The sequence below is a fragment of the Carcharodon carcharias genome, chromosome 20 (genome assembly GCF_017639515.1).
Source record: "Carcharodon carcharias isolate sCarCar2 chromosome 20, sCarCar2.pri, whole genome shotgun sequence".
Lineage (NCBI taxonomy): Eukaryota > Metazoa > Chordata > Chondrichthyes > Lamniformes > Lamnidae > Carcharodon > Carcharodon carcharias.
Genome location: NC_054486.1, coordinates 89,865,322 through 89,883,765, shown reverse-complemented (window position 1 = coordinate 89,883,765; position 18,444 = coordinate 89,865,322).

Genomic DNA, 18,444 nt, shown 5'->3' with positions numbered 1-18,444 from the left:
TTTAAAAATAATTTTGCAAAAAATTAAGCCCAAGATAATGGGAATAATGGTGAGGCTTTATTACGTTGTAAAGCAGACAACAAAGTACACACATGCACAGTTAAACCTGGCAATCCCAAAGCTATAGTCCGAGTTACACTGCTCCTCCAAAGGCTGCACTATATCAATACCTTGCCAATTGACTTGGCATTGAAATTAGTGTAAAGGCATAAAGTTCTAGTACTTACCACTCATTACACAATAAACGTGGTAGAAATAGGACTGATCCAATTTGAGAGTAAGTACATTTTTAACATTATGATAATGCTAACAGCTACATGCATCTATATAACATATTTAAAGTGGTAAAACATCCCAAAGATACTCATAGGAGGGTCATCAAATACATTTTGACTTCAAGCTATATAAGAGGATATTAGTGAGGATGACCAAAAGCTTGTTCAAAGTGGTAGGTTTTGAGGTTCATCTTAGAGAAAAGGGACACAGAAAGTCAGAAGGGTTTAGGGAGGGGATTCCTGAGCTTAGGACCTTGGCAGCTGAAAGTATGGCCATCAATGGGCAAGCAATTAACATCAGGAATGCTCAAGAAGTGAGAATTTGAGGAAGCAGATATTTGGAGAATTGTAGGAATAGAACAACTTACAGAGATAGGGAGGGGTAAAGCTATGAAGGGATTTGAAAAGACCGATGAAAGTTTTAAAATTGAGGTGTTGTTTTATTGAGAATCAGTGTAGGTTAACAAGCAAAACAGTAATAGGTGAAGGGGACTTGGTGTGGGTTAGGATACAGGCAGCAGAATGTCGTGATAATTACTGCCAAACAACCTCACTGGTCTTGAAAATTTGATTTTTTGCAAGTGTCAAGTCGCATTCTAAGAAACTTAATTAACCTTGAAGATTTTTAAAGATTTTTTTTTTACTTCTGTCTCTCTTTTTTACCCCTCTCTCTCTCTCTTCATTCCATCTTTCTCGTCCAATTTTTATTTCACATTCTCTACCTGATTTAGCTCTAATTGAGCCTTCATGATTTTTAATATGTAGGGGAAAAAATTGTTTGCATATGTAGGTCTATCCCAATTCTCCAGGGGGAGACAGAACCTCCAGTCACTACCTGCACAGCCTATGTGACTTCCTTAATTATATTATGGAAAGAGACATGGGTCTACGCAGGTAGTGGTCCATGGCTCTGCTTCCCCTTGCAAGGCCTGAATCCTTCAATCTGCTTGGTTGAAGAGACAAACTAGTGATTGTCCTGCTCACACATGCTACAGGTCTCACAGTTGAAAGCCTCGTGGTTGTTCAGATACTGGCTGACAGCTCAAAAGCCATGAAAACTCTACGGGCAGTTGTCAGCAAGGTGTGTTGCAAGCATCGTTCCTTCATCCCTGTGCACATAACCCAGGAACAACAATTAGCTGAAGAACAGAGACATTTTCCATGTTTAAAAAAAAAATTCAGCACTTGGGGAAATTTTTCACTTTTGCTGCTTGGTCTTTAAACATAACCTGTGAGGAAAGTCAATTGGGAAGAATCGCACTTTGATTAGAAAGTCAGTCAGCTTCTCCCTTTCTTTAACTTAAATAAAAGGAAGAACATGTGCGGCAGAATATTACCGTTGGCGTGCAAGGGTGGGCCCGACACGCCGACGAGTAAAATGGCGCGCGATGATATCGGGCATGTGTCCCAACGTTATCGCGCGTCATTTCGATAATTAAACTTGTTAACTACACTGCCTGTCCAACCTTAAGGTTGACGGGCAGGCGAAGAGCCCAAGCGGCCTTCGCGTTTTTCAAGAAACCTCATCCACGGCTGGCTTGAGGTTTCCTGAAGCTTTTATAAAATAAAGAAATACATTTTCTTAACCTCACGAACATGTCCCAGCTCATGTCACACTGTCACATGAGGGGACACGTTTAAATAAATTTTTACTTTATTTATTAAAAAGTTTTGTCACCCATTCAATCCCCCTGGGGCAGCTCCGTGCCTCAGGGAGATTGCTGCACTCCTTTGCGCGCATGCATGATAGAGCGCAGGCCCCAGCCCTCCCTCCTCCCCCCACCTGCACAGGTGCTACTGGCTTGCGTTACACTGGGCGGGCCTTAATTGGCCCACTCGCGTAAAATGGCGGCGCACAGCCGATCACAGGCGGCGATCAGCTCCACGCCTACTCCCGCCCTGCCCACCCGCCATAGGAGAAATTCTCCCTGTGGTCTTTGTTGTTGGGGTGTGACTATTAGAACCATAGAACTATAGAACCATAGAAAAGCTACAGCGCAGAAAGAGGCCATTCAGCCCATCATGGCTGTGCTGGCCGAAAAATAAAACAATTAAAAACTAGCTGCCTATCCTTACCAGGTTTTCCTTGGAAATGCGTAACACTTGGGCAAAAGAAGAGAAAATCTAGCTCCTGCTGCTTAATTTTGGACTGACTTTGTGCGCCTAAAAATTATCATTTTTAGTGACCAATTATTGATGAACAGCATGAAATTTAGCACCGATGAAATTAATTCTCTTAAAAATTTTAAAACTATTCAGATAACAGTACATGAGTGATGTTGAAAAATTCATTATAATCACAATCTGTCATGTAGCCAACCATTAATTTTTAAAATATATTCATTCATGGGATGTGGGTATTGCTGGCTAAGCCTACATTTATTGTCCATCACTAATTGCCCTTGAGAAGGTGGTGGTGAGCTTCCTTCTTGAACCATTTCTGTCCATGTGGTGTAGGTACACCCACAGTGCTGTTAGGGAGGGAGTTCCGGGATTTTGATCCAGTGACAGTGAAGGATTGGCAATCCATTTCCAAGTCAGGATGTGGCTTGGAGGGGAATTTGCAGGTGGTGGTGTTCCCATGCATCTGCTGCCCTTTTCCATTTGATGGTCGTGGTCATGGGTTTGGAAGGCGCTGTTTACGAGATGTTGGTGAGTTCCCAGTTCCTGCAGTGCATCTTGTAGACTGCTGCTGCTACCGTGCATGGGTGGTGGAGGGAGCCAATGCAGATGGGGTGCCAATCAAGAGGGCTGCTTTGTCCTGCATGGTGTTGAGTTTCTTGAGTGTTGGTGGAGTTGCACTCATCCAGGAAAGTGGAGAGTATTTCATCACACTCTTGACCTGTGCCTAGTAGGTGGTGGACAAGCTTTGGGGAGTCAGGAGGTGAGTTATTCACCACAGGCTTCCTAGCCTCTGACCTGCTCTTGTAGCTACAATATTTGTATGGCTAATCCAGTTCAGTTTCTGGTCAATGGCAATGCCCAGGATGTTGATATTTGGGGATTCAGCGATGATAATGCCATTGAATGTCAAGGGGCGATGGTTAGAATCTCATTTGTTGGAGTTAGTACTTATCTGGCACTTCTACAATGCATATGTTATTTGCCACTTGTCAACTCAAGCCTGGATATTGTCCAGTTCTTGCTGCATCAAGATAGAAAAGCTAGTTGATATAAAGTTTTGTAAAGGCCATTTTTTGCTAAAAAAAAAAATGGCAATGCTGATAATTACTTGATTGTTTAACATTTAGTTAACTAGTGTGATGAAATCTACAGTTTGTGCAACCAGTGGGGAAGTTTATGCGAGACATTATCTACAGAGATGGCTCGTCAAATGTTTTGTTGGGTGACCTAACTCAGTTTCAAAGCTTGTTTTTTTTTTAATAAACAGTGTCTAAATGAAACAGGTTCCTAGGAGGCAGCTATGACTTCATGTTTCTGTGAGCTGGGCAATGATCTCAGGTTGCTATGGAAACTGAAGCCAGTCAAAACTAGACAAAGGACAGAGGCATAAAATTATCTCAGGAATGTAGTTCAGGGCATGCAGTCTATGGAGAGTTTTTTCTTTTGGGGCAGTTTAAAAAAGAAGTGAGCCTGAAGGCTAAAACAAGAAACAGGAATAACAAAAGTAAAGTTACTGCCACTGCTTCAGTTATTTTGAAGGGACCAATTAACCAAAGCTGGCCATTTTGGTAAGGACCATGTCAAAGGCGATTGGGAGAGGCTGCTGGAGAAGAATTGGTGGTTAAATCCCGCACGGAGAAAGGATTTGGAACTTTATGTGAGGATGACAGAGTTTTGAACGGCTTTGTGGCTCAATGTGGTGGCATATATGCTAAGGGGGCTTCCTAGTGAATCTGCAAGATCTACTTTTGGTGCATCTGCTATTCATAGTGCCATTTATAGTTTATATTGACTGCAAATTGCCTGCTAGTTCATGTTCAATTTATGTTGACTTTGGTTTGATTGTTAATGTACAAGTTAAAAAATGTGAAATCTTGTCCATTGGTTTTCTCTGGGGTCGTTAAGTAAATTTGGCTCTTTTAGTTCTTTGGTTGCCATGGGAATCATAACACTAGAGGCTGAATCAATTGTTGATCTACCATTCAGGCAATCACTGATATTTCTTTTGAAAATTATAATAGCAGAAATGGATCCAGATTCACATTTATGTCTGGCGCATATACACACGATTCAGCTTTTGGCTCTTGGTTTTGTCCTACATAACCTGATTCAAGTAAAGAGATTCAGTCATTCCTTGGCTATCACCATGAGCAAAGTACAGCAATTGATTGAATGCTCAAGTCGGAGACATAAAGGTCTAGACGACCAATAGTTTGATGGATGTTAAACCTTATTCAACCACGTCTACGAGACCTACTGTGGTGTCATCATTCGTTGATGGTGATTACAATATTGTAAGGGAAATGTCCCAGACAGTATAAATTGAAAAACTAGAAAATAATTACTTCCAAAACTTGACAGCTTTAAGCCTCCAAAATCAATTTTTAAATAAGCAAACAATATATGGACAACTGAAACGATATAAAATACACTTGAAATTTCTTGAAATTTTTGCTGATGTTATCAATATTTGTATAATATTCAATTTAATTAGATTTAGTGTTGTCGCACAGTAAGTGAAACACACAAGTGTTCAGCTATGGACAAGCTGACCTTACCTTGAATCTTAGTCTGAGATGACATTTGGTTTTTGGTTACCCAAGGGAATAAATCTGCCAGTTTTGACTGGGTCGTTTGAAGGAAGAAAGATAAAGTGACTGTGGAAAATGTTATGAATCCATCGGTCTTCCAGTTCTTGATTTGTAATCATGACAAATTACAATTTCCTTGGAGAATTTTTTTTATAAGTTGAAGGTTAGAATTTAGATGTACAACGGATGGGAGTAGCATGCCTCAAGACTAACAATATAACTTTGTGCCTTTAGACTTCAGGAATCATGTGAATGCAAATCACACATTTCTACTCACTTTAATTGTTGGAGAAGCATCATACTGCCAAAAACAACAACAACTTGCATTTATTTCACACCTTTAATACATGTTATTATCCCCTCAGGGGACCGTAAACCAAAATAACAAAATTTATTGAATAGCCCCCAAATGAATAGATTACCAGCCAGGTCCCACGTTTTGTAGCTTTTACTTTAACAAGAATTAGACCCAACATGAGCTGACAGGGAAATGATACTTCGAATAAAAAAGTAAATTTAATATTAAGTAGTCAATTCAATAAAGATATGTCTTACACGACCACAAGTGCCCACATCACTCCCCACACAAACATGGCACCATGTAGCTACAGTTTCACAATGTGCCATTCTTTATTCACATAGGGTAGGTCATAAGTCCTATCCTCTTCAAGTTTCATGGGTAGGATTATCATAAGCATGCCCAATTCTATGAACCCTCTCTCCCTCGGATCATGACAGTCCTGACAGTGTAGCTTTCCAGAGTTTCTTTCCAACCAATCCATAACGCCCTAGTTCACAATTTGGCCACTTCTTTGGAAAACACAAAGCTCTTTAGCATCTCTAAGCTGGTCACACTGCTTTCCAGGTTTTAGACCTTTTACGCCAGCTCACACAGTACCTCCAAAGGCTCTTTTCTACTTTTCTGCCAAGCAGGAAAACTGACCTTTTTCTGAGAGTGATTTGCCGCTTCTCCTCACAAGAATTTTCCATGTTCCTCTTTCTGCTTTCTCTTTGTGTCCTCATCTGTGCACTAATCACCTTCACCCTCCATCTCCTCTGCTTATAGCTATCCTTTGTGTCTGTTATCCACACATCCTCTTTCGTAACTTCTTTCCTGTTGGTATTGCTTCCAGGTCAAAGATCACCAAGTCATATGGACCAGGATTCCTTATTATCCAAGAAAATTACAATTAGTTCCTTTACAATTGGTGCAAACTCTTAAAAGTTATTTTCAAACATTCAGACCTTTTAAAGAACACTGAACTCCTGCTGCTGACCAGAAAGCAACAGGAATGGTTGTGCATGCATGCTCATCCTGCATGCCACCAGGGCAGGCACAAATATTTCTGACACCTTTCCAATTGGTGAGCAGCAGGAGAATTGGTGAATTTTTTAAAGTTGCTTTAAAAAGTTTGAAGTCCACGGACAACTGCCGAAACAACTTTGCACAAAGGTTTCTTGCTCAGTTTGGAGGAGGGCAAAGTTTTGAAGAGTTCCAGGCAATGAGTTGTGGAGCTGTCAAGTCTAAATGGACCAAGTTCTGCGCAACTTCATCAGTTCAGCTGATAGTTAATGAGACTCATGCTCCCTGTGCCATGGTTTCGAGCCTCATCTTAGGTGATGAATTTTTTTATTTAATATTTTGTTTAAGTAGGTAATAAATTGTATTCAGTTAACAAGTCATTTCCCCTAGTGTTGCGGCACAAATAAACACAACTTTAAAAGAAATTATGAATTTTCTTCACTGTAATGCTTCTGGATTAAAGGTCATCACGCATAATAAACCATCCAGAGGCTCTTCACTGGAATATGAAGCAAAACTTGACACCAAGCCACATAAGGTAATATTTGGGCAGAAAATATAAAGCTTGTTCAAAGTGATCAGTTTTAAAGAGATCAGGGGAAAGGAGTGGAGAGGTGGAGATGTTTAGGGAGGCAATCCCAGAACTTAGGGCCTGATCAGCTAAAGGCATGACCAATGGTGATGCAGCAATTAAAATTAGGCTTGCTTACAGCGTGAGAATTGGGGGAATGCAGATATCTTGGAGAATTGTAGGGCTGGAGGAGATTACAGAGACAGGGAGGGGAGAACCATGGACTGGTTTTAAAACATGGATAAGTTCTTTCAAATTGAGGCGTTGCTTAACAGGGAACGAATATAGGTCAGTGAGTCCAGCAGTGTTGGGTGAACAGGACTTGGTGTAAGTTAGAACATGGTGTTATGACCATGTGAGGAGAGGTAAAATGATCCCCCTATTCTCCCACTCAGCGTTTGCCCGTAACAGGCTCTCTTACAGAATTTAGAAAGGATGTGCTTCACCAATTCTGTAAGAGTCCCACTGTTTACACTTTGAAGTTGTAAAGAATTATTCAGACAGGTTTTCTAAGGTTAAACAAACAAGATAAGTTTATTAAAATTATTTTGAAAGCTAAAAACTCAGTAAAACGTGACCATAATTCACATGGTCATGCACATTCATCCGGGTTCTCACATGTACAAATGGCAGAGGAAGATGTTAGGCTTATCAGATTTTTTTTGCAGTTCATGAAAGATAAAAAAAAGGAGTAAACAGTTAGCTGTTCCCTGACTGGTCATGAGGTGGTGGTTCAATTTTGCAGCCCTTTTTTTTCAGTTGTGCTCCTTGGTGTCATTGTATGGAACAGATTTCCACATTTGTTTGAAAAGATCTCACAGTTGGTTTTCTTCTCAGGATGGTTACTTTGCAAAGTGGGCACAGCACTTCCAAAAGAGAGAGAGAGAGAGAGAGACAAAGACAGCATACAGATTCAATCTGCCTATGTTCAGTACGGCATTGTCTTTTTTCCCTCTCCTCCTGCTTGGTAAGAGACCATTGAAGTACCTCATTGGTTGTATGGTCCAGAGAAATTCTATTAGTTTATGTCTGCTGCAGTTATTGTTTCAGAACAAGTAATTGCATTTCGATGCCTCACCTCAGAAACATTTAACAAGCTTCAAGGTGCTGTGAATTGACATGCGATGGGGTCTTTCACCATCACCAGGGGTTTAGTGCCAGTCTTCATCCTGCTTGGTGGAATGTGAAATTCTGTGTTGCAGCAGTCTGGGCAAGTTTCTTTAAATCTCATTGTCTGTATAGGGTCCTAGTTTTTTAAAATCCAGAAACAGTATCGTTACAAAAGCACATCCTCATAACAATGGGCAGCAGACATTTAGATGATCTCAAGCTAACAGAGCTTAGAATGTGGGAGGACAGTCTTGTCAAGTCTAGAAGTAATGAAGTTATGGATGAGGATTTCAGCACAGATGAATTGAGACAAGGACAGACGATATAGGGTAAAATTTTTAGCTTGGCAGGTTAAAAGGCCTATTAAGGCCATTAAAAAGTTAATTAAAAGAAAAATTTCATTGCCCTTCCAACCTTATGGTTGGCGGGCAGGCGGAAAGGAAGTTTTTGAAAACCTTATCCACAAAGATAAAACAAAGGAGTAAACAGTTGAGGTTTCCAAAAGCAAAATAAAAACAGAGTCACATGAGGGGGACATGTTTTATAACATTTATAAAATCTGTAACTTTGTTGTTTTTGAAACCTGTTCATCTCCCTGAGGCAGCTCTGTGCCTCAGGGAGATTTGCAAACGGCACTCGCGGGCATGTGCCAAGTTCGCCCTCGCCCCGCTTGCACTCCTCCCCCTGCCCGCACAGGCAGCGCTAAAAGCTGAAGCTCACGTTTCGCGCTGGGTGGGGCTTAATTGGCCCACCAGCATGAAATTGCCTTTCAGCCTAGATCACTGGCAGCAGTCGGCTTCCCCTGACCACCCCGCCCGCGCTCCCCCACCCCCATCCCTCCCCCAACCCCCTTACCCTCCCGACATGGGTGAAATGCTGCCCATGGTGTCAAGTAGAACTATTGGCGGGACCTTCAGCACCCGGCCACCGCCGGGATCTTCCGGTCCCCGCCACAAGTCAACGGGCTTCTGGCCGGGGCACCACCTCACCCATGGTGGGGCTGGAAAATCCCGGCCTATGAATCAAATTCCTTAGGCAAAAGCAATTCACACAGAGGCACCATAAATAGTAGCTGCACATTGTTCAGTGTACATCTTACAATTTTCTGAAAGAAAACAGCCTGTTCTAGAGTTTGAGGGCTGTCTCCTAGAATCTTTGAGGAGAATCATTTCATGCTGTTTAGTCCGAATGCACCTCTGTGGTTCGTGGAGTTCTGTGTTGCTAACATGAAGTAGAAATACAGTTATTTTATCTTATAGAAATATAGCTAAAACAAATGACCTGAACGCCTTAAGATTGCTGTTTCCTTTGAGTGGAGGCCAACTTTCTCAAGGTCATGAGCTGGTTCTTTCTCATCAGGCCAGGAATTATAATATTTATTAGTTCCATAACTGAATCACAGCCCCCATCTCTGACCAGAATGATATATATTGTCTCAGATTTAATTCAAAGCCTTTTGAAATTTCTGTCTAGTCTAACAACCTGTTAATAATCACAGATTACTGCCTTTATCACCATTTTATTTCCAAGCTATGGCATAAAAGGGTAAGTTTATAACTGTCACCACTCCCATCCTCTCAAGTTAATGACTATTCTCCAGTCAGTCTTGTGTACTGCATTACCTGCAGATCCTGAGACAAAATGGTGAGAATGCAGTTCAAAGAGGCACATTTAAAGTATTGTTGTAGCTGAAGTAAATGCGTTGAATTTGCTCACAAAATATTAGCACTGAAAGGGTTAACATGGCTATCTAAGAACATAAGAACATAAAAAATAGGAGCAGGAGCAGGCCATTCAGCCCTTTGAGCCTGCTCCTCCATTCAATGAGTTCATGGCTGCTCTTCCGCTTCGCCACCATTTTCCTGCACTGTCCCCATATCTCTGGATGTTTTTATTATGTGGAAATCTATCAGTCTCAGTCTTGAACATACTCAACAACTGAGCATCCACAGCCCCATGGGGCAGAGAGTTTCAAAGATTCACCACTCTCTGGGTGAAGAAGTTCCTCCTCATCTCAGTCCTAAATGGCCTGGCCCCTTATCCTGAGACGATTTCCCCTGGTTCTAGACCGCAACACACCCCACCCCTGCCAAGTCAATGGAAACATCCTTCCTGCCTCTAGGCTGTCGAGCCCTGTAAAAATTTTGTATATTTGAATGAAATCACCTCTGATTCTTTTAAACTCCAGAGAATAAAGGCCCTTTAATCTTTCCTCATAGGACAATCCCTCCATCCCAGGAAATAATTTATCGAACCTTTGTTGCGCTCCCTCTATGGCAAGCATATCTTTCCTTAAGTTTGGAGACCAAAACTGCACACAATATTCCAGGAGTGGTCTCACCAAGGCTCTACTGAATTGCAGTAAGACATTATGTTCAAATCCTCTTCTAATAAAGACCAATATACCATTTGCCTTCTTAACTGATTGCTGTAGCTGCATGTTAATGTTCAGTGACTCGTAAACAAGGAACACCCAAGTCCCTTTGAAGTTCAACACTTCCTAACCTCTCACATTTAAGAAATACTCTGTGGCCAGGATTTTACGGCCACGCTGCAGTGTGTCTCCCTCCAGTGGATGCAGCAAGCCATTTAAATCTCCTTCACTTCGGAGGGACCATCATATATTAGTGGCCATAAAATTGTGACCTGTGTTTCTGTTTTTACTATCAAAGTGGATGACCTCACATTTCTCCACACTGTATTCCATCTGATAAATTTCTGCCCACTCGCTTAGCCTCTTCAAATCCCCCCAAATCATTTTTTCATCCTCCTCACATTTCACTTCAACCTGGTTCTGCGTCATCTGAAAAATTGGAAATGTTACATTTAATCCTGACATCCAAATAATTGATATAGATTGTGAATATAAAGTTCCTTTATCTGCATTTTGTCATTGTTGTTCAAAGAAAATAAGAAGAATTCACGTGAATATGTCATTTATTATCATCATGGAGGACAATTTCAAACTAGAAATCACAAAAGGTCACTGTATTTATTTGTTATCAAACAAAGATAAGAAACTTTATAAAAAAATGAATCAAATTTTAATCTGACAGCAATTACCAATGGAATACAACAAGCCTTTCGCATATATTGCCACAGTATTCTCTCTTCAACGGTTAGGTCAAGGCTAGCCTGGAGACAGCTTCAGAAAGGCATTCAAATCTGAAATGGCCTGGAGGCTGCAAGGAGGATGCATGAGGATCAAAACCAGAGGAAAAACTGCAGAGCAGTCAAATTACAAAAACAGACATGGACAAAGGGGTATATCTAGTGGTCTTGGCCTCCATTGAAGTGTGTAGAGATTGTTGCATTTCCTTTGTTCGTAATAAAATCATTGTAGGAGACTCCATTATCTAATTTCTTTCTTCCCTGAAATAGCCCTTCAGGAAACTTTAAACATCAGAATGCTGCAATGCCGGAAATTACTGTATATCTGGCTTATATTTCATTTTTTTCATATAAATACAAATTATTGATAAATGTTTTGCAGTTCTATATATTTCTTTAAGAACACAGATTGTTTCAATAGCACTCAGTGTGTGAAAGGTACTTGCATGCATAAACTAAAGAAATATGTGTTTGACTTTTAATAAAGTAATTCATTGCTCAGTCAGGGGCACATACTTCTCTGTTATTGCTGGGTTGTCTTGGAAGACATTGGGGTGTCTTACTCTAGTAAGAGATCTGGCTGGAGGCAAAGATTGTTTCTTAAAAGTACTTTTATTAACATAACTAACTATATACCAGATTACAGAATATCAGGACAAAAATACACTGCTCTTCTCTAAGGTTCTTCTCACTCATCTCTCTAAATAGCCTCATTATGACACAGTTGACTCCATTGGTTGAAGTCATACCGAGCATAAAGGAAGATGGTTGTGGTTGTTGGAGATCAGTCAGCTCAGCTCCAAGAAATCACTGCAGGAGTTCCTCAGGGCAGTGCCCTCAGCCCAACCATCTTCAGCTGCTTTATCATTGACCTTCTTTCCATCATAAGACCAGAAATGGGCACTTTCACAAATGATTGCACAATGTTTATCACCATTCGCAACTCCTCAGGTACCAAAGCAGTCCATGTCCAAATGCAGCATGATCTGGACAATATGCAAGTTTGGGCTGATGAGTGGCAAGTAACATTCGCACCACACAAGTGCCAGGCAATGACAATCTCCATCAGGAGAGAATCTAACCATAGCCCCTTGACGTTCAATGGCATTACCATCACTGAAACCCCACTATCAACATCCTGGTGGTTATCATTGACCAGAAACTGAACTGGACTAGCCATATAAATACTGTGGCTACTAAAGCAGGTCAGAGGCTAGGAATCATGCGACAAGTAGCTCACTTTTTGACTCCCCAAAGCCTACCTACTATCTACAAGGCATAAGTGAGGAGTGTGATGGGATACTCCCCACTTGCCTGGATGAGTGCATGCTTCCACAACACTCAAGAAGCTTGACATCGTCCAGGACAAAGCAGTCCAATAGATCAGCACCACATCCACAAACATTCACTCCCTCCACCACCAACGCACAGTAGCAGCAGTGTGTACCATCTACAAGATGCACTTCAGGAATTCACCAAGGCTCCTTCGATAGCAGCTTCCAAACCCACAACCACTATCACCTAGAAGGACAATGGCGGCAGATAGATTGGAATACCACTACCTGGAGGTTCCCCTCCAAGTCAATCACTATCCTGAATTGGAAATATATCGTCTTTCCTTCACTGTCACTGGGTCAAAATCCTGGAACTCCCTTCCTAACAGCACTGTGGGTGTAGTCACACCACATATACTGCAGCGGTTCTAGAAGGCAGCTCACTACCACCTTCTGAAGGGCAACTAGGGATGTGCAATAAATGCTGGCCCAGCCAGCGAAGCCCACATCCCATGAATGAATTTTTAAAAAGTAGCTATTATTACAGGCGCGTTAGAGTTAACCTTTTTCTGCACAACTTCCAGATTCATTTGTAAATACTTTCAAACGACAGTTATATGGGCCAGAATTTTCCCGTTGGCATGCGGGGATGGGCCCCACACTGCCGCACGTAAAGTGACGCACGGTAATGTCGGGCGAGCGTCCCAACATCACCGTGCACCATCGCGACATTTGGGAAGGCGGGCGCCCTATAAGTTTGGATGTGCACCCGCTGTCAATTAATGGGCCAGTTAAGGCCCTTGAGGCAGCAACTGATCTCGATTTTTCACAGCCCATGCGATCTTCAGGACATCGCGCGGGCGCAATGGGCAGGCGGGTAGGAGACATTTGTATAAACCTCATCCACAGGCTGGATAAGAGGGGCGAGTGGGATCGCGAATATGATGTTTGAGGTATTTAAGTGTGAAAGTAACTTTTACTTGCCTGAGTGAGCAGGAAGACTTCAAAAATCATACCAGCTGCTAGGACAGAAGTAAAAGCCTTGGCCAGGACTCTACAGTAGGAATCATTTCTGGGGCCTGCAGCTTTCAGGAAGCCTTCCCTTAGCCTGGGAATGGGAGTTGTGCTCTCCACTGGACGCACCTCCTCTGAGGAGAAAGGGAGGGCCAGAAGGGGGAGGAGGCCAGGAGTTTACATTCAGCCTCCGGGGAGCCACCTATGGGAGGAGAGGTGCAGACAAAAGGGGTGCAGCGCCAACAGGAAGGGCAAGGTGGAAGGGGCCGCAGAAGACGCCACTATCCTGCTGCCAGGGTATACTGACAGTGAAGCAACTACGTCAATATGTCTGAGGTACAGTGCCGAAGCAGGCTCCGTCTCTCAATGGAGACAGTGACCTCCCTCTGTCAGATGATAGGCCCTGAGATCTCCGCTAACTGTGTGGGTGGACACCCCATGCCAGTGGCTCTGAAGGTCACAGCTGCCCTCAACTTCTATGGCTCTGGCTCCTTCCAGGGTCGGTGGGTGGTCTCTGCGGAGTCTCCCAATCAGCTGTCCACACTTGTGTCAAGCAGGTGCAGACGCTCTGTTCAGGCGTGCATTGACTTTCACCCACTACCGCCGGGATGATGCCAGTCAGACAGAACGAGTCAGAGGCTTCGCGGCCAATGCTGCCTTCCCCCATGTCCAGGGTGCTATAGACTGTACACGTGTGGCCATCAAGGCGCCAGCAGGTGAGCCCGGTGCCTTCATCAACAGGAAGGGCTCCCACTCCATGAACGTGGAGATAGTGTGTGATCATAGGATGCTGAATCTACAAGTCTGTGCAAGGTACCCAGGCAGCTCCCACGACGCCTACATCCTCAGACACTCCCAGGTGCCGGGGCTCTTCAGTGCTCCAGCCCGACTGGATGGACGGCTGCCGGGTGACAAGGGCTATCCCCTGCGAAGATGGTTCATGATGCCTTTCTGCCATCCAAGAACAGAAGCTGAGCAGCAGCACAATAGGAGCCAGGGCACCACAAGGGCTGTGGTGGAGAGAGCTATCGGTCTTCTCAAGATGCGCTTCCGATGACTGGACCGCACATGGGGCGCACTCCAGTACCCCCCAGACCATGTGTCGCTGATAGTGGTTACATGCTGCACTCTCCACAATCTGGCGCTGGAAAGGGGGGACACAGTGGACGATGAAGACGTAGACGCAGTTGCTCTGGATGCACACGATGAGTCCAGCAGTGAGTCAGAGGATGAGCACACACAGGGAAAGGCTGAGGGGGTAGACACTGACCCGGGCATACTCGAGGGAGGCAGGGACACCCAGGAGGCTTTAATCCAAAGAACCTTCAGCTAGCTCACCACATATGGAACTTCAACGCACGCCAGGGCTGCTGGCTCCATACTTGATACCTGAGTGGTAAATCAGCCTGGATACTAATATTAACTAGGGCCCTTGTCAATAAAGCTCAATGTCAAACAGCTCACTCATAACATCATGGCTTCCCGTGCACATGCAGAAGTAAGGAATCAACCTGAGGCATGGCAACATGTCAAAGTTTATTAAGTAAACAAGAGTAAATTCATAAAGCAAAACAAAAATGGTGCTGGACATCACACCAAGTCTTCCACAAAATACTATGGTAGAACATAAAAGCACCAGTGAGAAACCCGTGGTGTGTCTAAGGTGCCTTAAATTTACACGTACGGGTGCTACGTCTAGGTGCTGTCCCCTCGCTGGCACTGGCATCTGAGACAGCCTGCTCACTGTGCTGTCCTGTTGGCCTCGATGACCTTGGTGAACAGCCTCTGGCCCGCGGAGCATTTGAAGGCCCCACCTGGGAGGGAGCGGCCAGCTCCACAGCTGGCTTCTCCCCAGTTGCCACAGCCTCATCAGATGCCATGGTCACTGGCAGAGGGGCAGAGGAGCTGCTGCCCTCAACCGGAGCACTCTGAGAGGACCCTGCAGAGATGACAGGCAGCTGCTGCGCCAAAATGAGGTCGCTTTGGATCTCCCTGCTCACCGTAGCTGGATGGGCATCGAGCTGGGATACTTGGTGTTCAGGCCATCTCCCACAATGGCACCGACCAGCTGTGGCAAATGCCACTGTGAGGGCTTGCAAATCCAAGCACAACTCCAGGAGGCCCTGACTGTTCTCCTGGAGGAGCCTCTCCATGAGAGTCAACATGGAGGAAGCATGGTGGTCAGCCATGAGGCTAATTGCATTGGTGATGCTCCATGTGGACTCCTCCAGCACGGGCACCATGCTATGCATAGCCTCATGTATCGTCCCACATACGCTGCTGCACTTCCAGCGTTCGCTGCCTAATGGACGACTCCAGAGGCACATCATCAGCCACCGACCGAGCATATAACTGCCCCCAGCAGTCCTCCGACAGTCCTGCCGGCACCCTGTACACTCTCTGTCTCTGCCCGCACCTCAAGCTGGTGTGAAATGCCCTCACCACCGTGCCCCGTGGCACTAGCCGAAGATCTCATTCCCACCGAGGTACGAGTATCTGCGCTGGTATCTACCTGGAGATGGTGTGACGCTGGTGAGTGCATTTGCTTGGGGGCTTCAGGGGTGAGAGGTGGGCCCTCTGCCTCCTCCTTCTGGCCCTGCTCTGGTGATGCTGAAAGGAAGAAAAAGGACATTTGATTAATTACAGTGGAGACAATGTCAACTTGCATACCGCTCCCCAGGACCATTATGCGCTCACCCTGCCAAAATCAATGGTCCACCCATGTTGCTAACTTCAATCACTGAGCATTCAGCAGTGCCATGGCCTCTTTGACACACATGGTGACCTGACTGCTCGCCAAATATACCTCCCTGTGGCACCCCAGCCTCAGCACCGGTGGATCTGGGGGCATGACACCTCTCAAGGTCCATGGCCTGCTGCTCGAAAGCCATAAGGATGGCCAACTGGACCTGCCCTCCACCAGTCCACATTCGTTCTGACGCATTGTGTGTCATCGTTTCCTGAAAAGGAGAGAAGAGCATTGCTTAGCCCAGCCTGCACCTGAATTCCTATCGCATCCCTGCCAACCCAGCCAGAGTGGGACTTTGCAGGGCTTTAGTTCTTCATCACCTTGCAGCTGCCGCACACTCACCCAAACAAGCTAGAACTGACCCCACCCCCATTGCCCAAATGCTGCCTCCTTCACATGCGGCACCACAAAGTGTCACTTTGCTAAGCAAGGAGGCACAAGCACGTGGGGTGCAAAGACCAGCAGATCGACTGGTGCCCCGCCAACTGGAAGCTGCCTTCCCAGCATGTTAGCACCCTGACTTTGATATGCTTCCCAGTTCCAGCACTCTGCCAAGGTGCAGACCCTTGACTTGTAACCCCATTCTATGGTCCGAGCGTCAGTGTCACGCATGTTGCAGATGCAGAACACATCCTAGCTCAACCCTCTCAGGGTGAACTAGGCATGGGCAATCTCTGCTGTCAGACCCAGCGAGGAGTCCATGCCATGAGGGATTGAATGACATTACTGTATTCAGTGTTGATGGGTGGGGGGGATTGGGGGAAAGGGTGACGGCTGCACCCTTTCTCCCAAGTGACCTGAGGCAACATGGCACTCCCCCTTCCCGAGTGCAGGAGACCTGTGGCACTGGAGCCCTGTGCACCGCACCACATCATGGGAGCTAACACTCTCGGCCACCTCCTCCCATGTACGTTTGGTCAGGTGTGGAGGCCTCCGCCTCCCATCCCCCGGAAGAAGGACCTCCCACCATGCTTCCACCTCCTCCAGGAGGGCAGCTAGGCACTTGCCTGAAAAATGAGGGGGCACACTGCCCCGCTGGCTTACCCTCCAGCCTGGCCTGCCCCGCTGGCCTACCCTCCGGACTTGCATCACCAACATTGCCCCTGTGCAGAGCCCTTCACCCAGCCATTGTGAGCAGCCTTTCCAGGCCTTCCTTTTTACAGGCTGCCGGGTCGCCATTGGACCCGGCGGGCTGAGCGCGCCCTCCACAGCCTGCCCACTCCCGCTATGCACAGGAGTCGTGAAGTATGCTGGGTGGGCCTTAGTTGGCCTGCCCACGTAAAATGGCAGCATGGACCCGATCGCGGACTGCGACCAGACCCGGTCCTGACCAGCCCACCCGACATGCGGAAAATTCTCCCCATGCTATATTCATAAGCAGATCCTAAACAATGTTGGACAATGTAGATGCTACATCAAGCCTTTCTATTTAAAAACTGTTAAAGTTTGAAAATTACTGTAATTGGATAACTGACTGCTTTGTAACAGTGGTGTAGTGGTTCTGGAACTGGATTATAGTGAGAAAAACCTATAGTTTGCTAATGTCGTTCAGGGAAGGGAATGTGTTTCCTCCATCTGGTTTTGTGTACAAGTGACCCTGGTCTATATGTTTGACTCTTAATCCACAATGATGCAGCCCAGCAAGCTACATGATGGAAAACAATTGCTTCAAGAAGGCTTGGCTGCCATCATCTTCCCTAAAGGATAGGTAATAAACCTGTCCCTGGCAGAGTTGCCGGAATTCCAATAACAAATACAATAACAAAAAAGGGCTGTCAAAAGAAAAATCTGCTAATGGTAGCTACTTCAAATAATAATTCAGTGACATCTGCATCTCTGCTCCTCCCCTCCCTCTCTCTCCCCTTACTCTCATTGAAAGTATGCGTGAATTCTGGGTGAGGGTAGTAATAAAGCTGCGATGAACCTCCCAGTCAAATATCTGTCAACAGTCTACTGTTAGGGACACATAGAAAGAATAACAACTTGCATGAAATCCCAGAGGGTAGAAATGCTCATTGAATTACACCTCAGCAGCAATCATTGCTTCAAAAATTGGGGGTTGGGGGAGGGGTGCAGAAAGGCGGCTAACATTTTTTTGAAGAAGTTAAAGCTGTGGGAGGTAACCAAGAGAGATGAGATTATGTTGGGCTTTAATTAATTGGAATGCAATGACAGAGAGCACCAGGTGACTAGTTAAATATCAAAATTAAAAGATGATCATTGGGTACATCAAATTTTTGATTGGAACAATTCACTAACTAATTTTTTCAATATATCCCTTACCTTCATTCTCCTCAGAAACACATCTGGCTTTCCCTTGAA